This window comes from Momordica charantia, assembly GCF_013281855.1.
Source record: "Momordica charantia cultivar OHB3-1 chromosome 8 unlocalized genomic scaffold, Mcharantia_2.0 BLBB01000008.1, whole genome shotgun sequence".
Lineage (NCBI taxonomy): Eukaryota > Viridiplantae > Streptophyta > Magnoliopsida > Cucurbitales > Cucurbitaceae > Momordica > Momordica charantia.
The window spans coordinates 16,869,093-16,876,717 of NW_028275166.1; the positions used below are offsets into that span (position 1 = coordinate 16,869,093).

The 7,625-nt window shown below is 34.9% G+C and overlaps 1 long non-coding RNA gene across 1 annotated transcript; it reads left to right on the forward strand.

Annotated features, from left to right (window-relative positions):
- Positions 1-3,799: 3,799 nt before the first annotated feature.
- On the forward strand, positions 3,800-7,368 carry LOC148209650 (uncharacterized). Its single transcript, XR_015792972.1, has 2 exons — positions 3,800-4,046; positions 6,962-7,368. It is a non-coding gene; the product is annotated as an uncharacterized LOC148209650 (long non-coding RNA).
- The last annotated feature ends 257 nt before the right edge of the window (positions 7,369-7,625 follow it).

Genomic DNA, 7,625 nt, shown 5'->3' on the forward strand with positions numbered 1-7,625 from the left:
AATGGTTTATCTGTATAGGATTTGAGTTTCTCTTAAAACTTTAGTGTTGTTATTCTAATTGTTCAAGCTCTCGTGAGTGTTGAAAATCAGAGTAGCGCAGCGGAAGTGTGGTAGTTCTATTGCTTAGTATAGTTGTGAAGAAAATTCTCTTGTTTTTATGAAAATTTTAGGTAGGCTTAGTAACAATCCCTGTTTACAGATCCGAAGCTCCAACGATGCAAGATTAATCAGTCAAACTCATTGGCCGAGTTAATCTAGATTCGTTAACTACGGGTCATTCCACTAAAGACCTGAAGTTGCACTCTTCTCACTGCAGAATGTTTTCGTGTCCATGGATATATGACCATTAATGACGAGTCAATCCTTCACGAGTGTTCGTAACTCAAGTTGGGTCAAATTACCGTTTTACCCCTGAGTTACATCTTACTCCTTAAACACCACTGCTTCTCTAATGAACAACCCGGTTATGGTCCGATCAATAACCAGAAGTCCCTGTCGGGCCAATGAGAGGGTGGGATCCCTTGTTCAAGTCCCGGAGTCAGCATTTAAGGGAACACTCATCTAGTCCCCTAAAGTCGGAGAGGAGTGAATTCCATCTTGTGAAGTTATGTTCCCAGCTCCCCACTCGGTCTCGTCCCCAAAATGGTAGGAATATTGAGTCGGCAACTCGGGCCATTCTCACCCATACAGATCAAAGGACAAGCCCTCACGTGCAGGAGTCCATAACTCACTCAGGATTGAGAATGAGTTGCTTGGTCATCCTAAGAAACATCAATCTATTAGTTAACGGTGTTACACCTAAAGATTGCCAATTTCGCGGTCCGGTCTTATACAAACTCATTGTACAGGATACCCTCACTCACATGTCTCCACGCGAATGACCTGGATCGAGTCGTCTGTAACCTTTACAGAGTGGGCTGTATCCATAGTGTTGCCAGGATAAGGTACCCAGCCTTATCCATATACTATAGACCCTTTAGGTTATTCACGGGACATTATCCATTCATATATCAGGGGTATATCAAATATATACCCCGTATATCAACTATATACCCAGTATATATACTGTCCCGATTACATCATAAATAACCTTGGATGTTTAGTTTATTGGATTTTTGACAATGCAAAGCTATGATTCAACAACAAATTCATTGAATAAAACTTTATTAAATAGACATTTGTTTTTACAAAATACAAACTACGAGTTTAGGGCAACACACCCAACAAAATTCCTAAAAAGTATGAAACTTGTCTAAAAGTGAATTTAAATTTGCTAAACCTAAAAGAAATAAATCAAAATAAAATCCCTCAAAATATCTCAAAAAAAAAGAAAGCATTTCCTAATTTGCTTGGGATGGGCGGCAAGGCAAGCTAGGGGCACCCATGGGCTGGCTGGGGCGCGTGTGTAGGGCTGGTGTTGGGCGAGGGCTCTCGCATGGGTGGCGGGTGTGGTGCACGGGCGTGGATAGCAGGGGTATGCGCATCGGCATTGGAGGATGAAGGGCACGCGGCAGGGCTGGCGTTTGTGCGGGCGTTGGGCGCGACAGGTAAGGGGCGTTCGGCAAGGCAAGGCGCGTGAGGGACGCTAGTGGGCGTGCGGGCGTGTGGGGCGAGTAGGGGTGTGCGAAGGCATGCGGCACAGTAGGGATGCACAAAGGCGTTGGGCGGTGTGGGCGTGCAGGCGTGGGGTGTCAATGCGTGCGGCTGGGATGCGTGCGGAGGGGCATGAGTGATGGACAACGCACGCAGCTGAGGCAGTGGCCGTGCGAGCGTTTGATCGTGCAGGCAGCGGACGTGCGCTAAGCATAGACGTGCGTGGGCTGTATGCTGGCATGCGCAAGGATTGTCGAAGATGCTAGCGTGCGCGTGCGGGGCGACGCCTTCTGAGGTTTGTCCGTCGTTAGTGGCATAGGCGCACGAGCGGAGAGCGCTGTCATGTGCGCATGGGGTGTGTCCATGCGAGGTTAGCACGCACTTGATGGCGTTGAGTGTGCAGTGGTTCTCTCCTCTTGGGTTAACTTGGTTCCAAGGACTTGAGACAAATTATGATCCTATCAACAAATATATTTTTTCCTTTATTTTTATTGCATAGTCTTAGAATTATATTTAACTAATGACAAAATTATTTTTATTTTTATTTTTGTTATTTTAATTTTATTACTGTGAAAATTAAATAATTTCTCTTGATTATTTTAAATTTTCCATGTTAAAAATTGTTGGGTGCGTTGCCCTAAACTCGTAGTTTGTATTTTGTGTAAAAACAAATGTATATTCAATAAAGTTTTCTTCAATAAATTTGTTGTTGAATTCATAGCATTGCATTGTCCAAAATCCAATAAACTAAACATCCGAGGTTATTTTAGTGTAACCGGGATAGTATATGTACTGGGTATATATTTGATATGTCCCTGATATACGAGGTATATATTTGATATACCCCTGATATACAAGTTGATAATGTCCCGTGAATAACCTAAAGGGTCTATAGTATATGGATAAGGCTGCGTACCTTATCCTGGCAACACTATGGATACGGCCCACTCTGTAAAGGTTATAGATGACTCGATCCAGGTCGTTCGTGTGGAGACATGCGAGTGGGGGTATCCTATACAATGAGTTTGTATAAGACTGGACCACGAAATAGCCAAGTTTTAGATGTAACACCGTTAACTAATAGATTGATGTTTCTTCGGATGACCAAGCAACTCATTCTCAATCCTGAGTGAGTTATGGACTCCTGCCCGTGAGGGCTTGTCCTTTGATCTGTATGGGTGAGAGTGGCCCGAGTTGCCGACTCAATATTCCTACCATTTTGGGGACGAGACCGAGTGGGGAGCTGGGAACATAACTTCACAAGATGGAATTCACTCATCTCCGACTTTCGGGGACTAGATGAGTGTTCCCTTAAATGCTGACTTCGGGACTTGAATAAGGGGTCCCACCCTCTCATTGGCCCGACAGGGACTTCTGGTTATTGATCGGACCATAACCGGGTTGTTCATTAGAGGAGCAGTGGTATTTAAGGAGTAAGATGTAACTCAGGGGTAAAACGGTAATTTGACCCAACTTGAGTTACGAGCATTTGTGAAGGATTGACTCGTCATTAATGGTCGTATATCCATGGACACGAAAACATTCTGCAGTGAGAAGAGTGCAACTGCGGGTCTTTAGTGGAATGACCCGTAGTTAACGAATCTTTATTAACTCGGTCAATGAGTTTGACCGATTAATCTTGCATCGTTGGAGCTTCTGATCTGTAGGTCCATTAGGTCCCCTTGCTAGCTCATAACGGGTAAAAGGAGGATCAAGTTTTTGGAAGAATTTGAATTGTTCAAATTACTTAAGGGATTATATGTATATTATGTATATTGATACATTATAATATATAGTTAATTATAAATTAAAACTATATATTATGAGAGAAATTATTTGAATGAGATTCAAATAAAATTAATATGAATAAGATTCATATTAAAACTATAGGTTAAAAATAATGTGCATAAGATGTACAATAAAACTATAGGTTATACGAGAGAAATGTTATAGAATATGATTATATTTATGTGATAAATAATTAAGTGTTAATTATTTGATATATATATATATATATGTGTTAATTAATTATTAATTAGATTAATAATTAATTAATATGATTAATTAATTAATTATATTTATATATATATATATTAATTATTATATATATATATTATAAATATTATATATATATATTAATTATATATTATTAATATTAATATTAAACTCCCCTGCAAAATTGCAGGGGAGTGGGAAGTTGGTATGACGTGGGGAGTTACCCCACGTCATTCCGTTTTTTCTTTGTCAAATGGGTTGCAGAACCGTTCTGCAATGGTTATAGAACAAAGAAAAAGAAATAACTCCCACCCAATCTCTCTCAAGCTCTCTCTCAATACTCCCTCTCATTCCAAACAAGGTGCTCCCACAAGCACGATCTCGAGACCCAAGAGGATAGTAAGGAAGACTCGGTGGTGGTACTCTAGAGGAATTCGTTGAAGAAAAGTTCTTCAAAGGTATAATTTTTTCCCTGTGTTTTTATTCTTTGCATATTGATTTTGTTTCCCAAATATCACGAACAACGGTCCCCTCCGCTCCGGGATTCACATCCCTTCAAAAATAAAATATTATATATTTATACTTTAAGTTCGAAATGAATATCATACGTAAATATTTGTAATTTTGATTGTGTCTAGTTTAAACATTAAGCATTTTTTTAATATATATTTTATTTTAGAAACTTTGAAATAGAACACAATTTACTTTTTTAAATTTTAATAAGACTCATGTGAAAATTAAATATAGTATTTTATTTGTTGCTAGTTTGAAATTAACCATATTTATATTTAATATAAATTCATAATAAACTACCATTCTTATTTTGAAATTACTCTTTTAAAATGGTATATTTTTACTAAGTATCATTATTTAAACTGGGATAAGAAAGGAAAATAACTAAAAAAAACTACCTAAAAAATCATATTAAAGTCAACTATTTAATTAACTGGATTGCATCAAATGTTTGAAATTTAATTAAAGTTTTGGCATTCTTACCTTTTTGTCGACATAACTATATATATATATGCCTACCAAAGCGAGTCTAGCTCAACGGTAATTGTATATATGTCAAACTAAGAGGTTGTGAATTCGACCTCCCTCCCTCCACATATTGTACTAAAAAAAACTACATGCCTAGGAAAAAAAAAAACTACATACATATATAATTTAATAATAATCTATATAAATCTATTTTTACAATAAACAAATGACTATAAATATTCTTCATTATAATTGAAAATATATATATATAATAAGTTTAAAAAATATATTTGAATTTGAATTTATAAAACTCCAATATGTATATTTGTGAGTATAGGATTGAGTGGTGAAACACAAACAATTAATTACTCAAAAAAGTTTAATGACCAAAAAATGAGAAGAAGAGAGAGGAGCCACCGGAGGGAAGTAAAACAAAAAGCACAGAGAGAGAAATTGTAGATCCCACACCGAAATAATATATTATAAAAAAATACAGAGAGTAAACTTTTTTATTAACCAACTTATAATACATTTAATGTCTTTCAATAAGTTTCAACGAACATTTTATACATTTAATATATTTCAAACGAGTATTATTTCGCAAATAAATTTGAAAACAAATATGTGTGAGGGAATGTTAGAGAGAATGGGAAGCCACGTTGTTAGAGAGATAAGACAAAAGATGTGTGAGGAAATGTGGATCTTTTTTTTTTACTAACATGTGGAAGTGGGAGTTCGAACTCAATGGCTTCAACTATCTAATTTTATATAGATTACTATTATCCAAGAAAATAAATTACTCTCCCTCATCTTCTTTTATAAAATTATCTCTAATATTTTCTTTATGCTTTTACGTTTTATATTCAACAATCTTCGACAAATGGGGATTCAACATTTGGGTCATTTAAAGCAACAAGCTTCAAGTTAGATGAGTTCACTTCTCACAAGTAATTCAATAATGGTTATAATTTTCAACTTCTATTGAGACTTTCTACTTTTGTCTTCTCATGTCGTTTTCCCATATTGTCTTCTAAATCTTGACGTCTCTTTTCTTTCTTTTAAATCCCTTTGCTTTTGTTGACCAATTATGTCTATCTTCTTTTTCAAAAATATTTTGTTTGGAAGGATAGGCCTGCTTATCCGATTGTTGCGAAAATTAATGATTGTTGCGAAAATTAATGTTCCGTTGGATAACTATTTCATTTTTTGTTTTTCATTTTCAAAAAATTTAAATTTAAAAATATTACTTTCACATATAACTTTTTTTTAAATTTTCTTTTTTGTTAGATAATTTTTATAAGCATTTTTAAAGTCTGGGCCTAATTATGTAAATCATAACAAGTAATTTTCAAAAATTTGTTTTTGTTTGTAAAATTTAGGTATAAGTTTTCAACAGAATTGAAAAACCTAACTATCAAATTGTACGAAAATTTATCATTTTTAAAAATAGAAAATTAAAAGCGAAATTCTTATCGAACAATACCTAATTTTTTTATTTCCTCACTAGCTTGAAGAGAACCAATTTACTTCAAGTATAGTAGTAAAATTTGAGACTTTAGTTGCTATAATAAGGTAAGTAAATCTCTAAGAACAACTTCTAAGAATTTGTTTTCAATGATCAAATAATTTTTTTATATTTTCGCTTTCTTTCATCAGGAAGATATCAAAATCCCTCCTTTTTTAACTTGATGAAGACAATATTTTTAGACCCTTGAAACTTCTTTCTTAAGATAGTTCAACCATCTTTTGTTTTTTTTTTTATGACAAAAATATAATTAATTAGAGGAAAACATGAACTTGCCTCTACCAGCTTGTTGAGTAAGATGAAGAGTTGCAACTTCTCTTATTTCATTTTTGTTATACAAGTCAATATTTTCGAGACTCAAGATAAGTATCTCTCTAATTACCTTAATATGGCTCAAGGTCATGGGAGATAACAATAGGACTGATCTATTTGGCTTTGCGAATATCATTAATTATCACTTTCAAAAGGATCAGCATAATTGGATGTCATGATTTGGATATGACTTGCTTGACAAAGATTAAATTTTGAATGTTTGTGGTATAATTGGATGTCTAGAATGTTGGGATTTATTCTTTAAAACATCTCAATTAATAAATATTTTGTTATTTATTAAAAAAATGATAGTTATGTGATTATTGTGATTCTACATGCAATATTTTTTTTTATCTATTTTGAAAAACCCAAGGTTATAAATATAGGCTTGAATAATATATACTTGACGTATAAAAGAATTATGTTTAAGTTATAAACTAAAGAGTCTATGGTACATGGACATGGTTGGGTGCTCCATATTATGGTGACACTATTTATATGGTCCACTTCGTAAAAAGTTACAATTGATTTGAGGATCACCATGCGGAGGTATAGGGTGGGTGGTTTGAAATTGGAGAGGAGCAATTATTCTTGTCGGCAAATTGTATGTTCGTGAAAAGCGGAGTATAAAATACCTTGAACCTACGGCCATTTTGGAAGGGCTTCGATCGCTGCTAAGATTGAGGTGTTTCTCGATTCAGCTTGAAACTGATTTCATTGAAGCAGTAAATCTACTTGAAGAACACAGATTCTGATCTCACAAAAGTCTTTTGGATCGTTGATGAATTAAAATCGCTCATGAACATCATGGGAGATATTTCAGTTTGAACAATCAATAGGGAGGCAAACATACTTAGCTTGCTCATGTCATTTCTCAGAGAGCAACAGAAATACAGGAGGATGTGGTTTTTTCAGACATTCTTGATTGGCTTACTATTTTAACCAAAAAAAGATCTATCTTTTTAGTGTTTCTGTGTGTTTCCTAATACGACACGTCTCAAAACACCTACTAGTCATAGAACGAGTCGCACCGACCACACACCCCGACTAACTATGAAGTCAATGGTCAACTTCTTCTTATCTTTGACTTGAACCTTGACTAACAAACTCTGAATTGATGCATGATAAAAACAATAATCTCAAAAAAGAACGACCATTCTTACATCCATTCTATACATTTTGTTTTATCAAAAGGGTGATAACAGTTTTACAACAACTA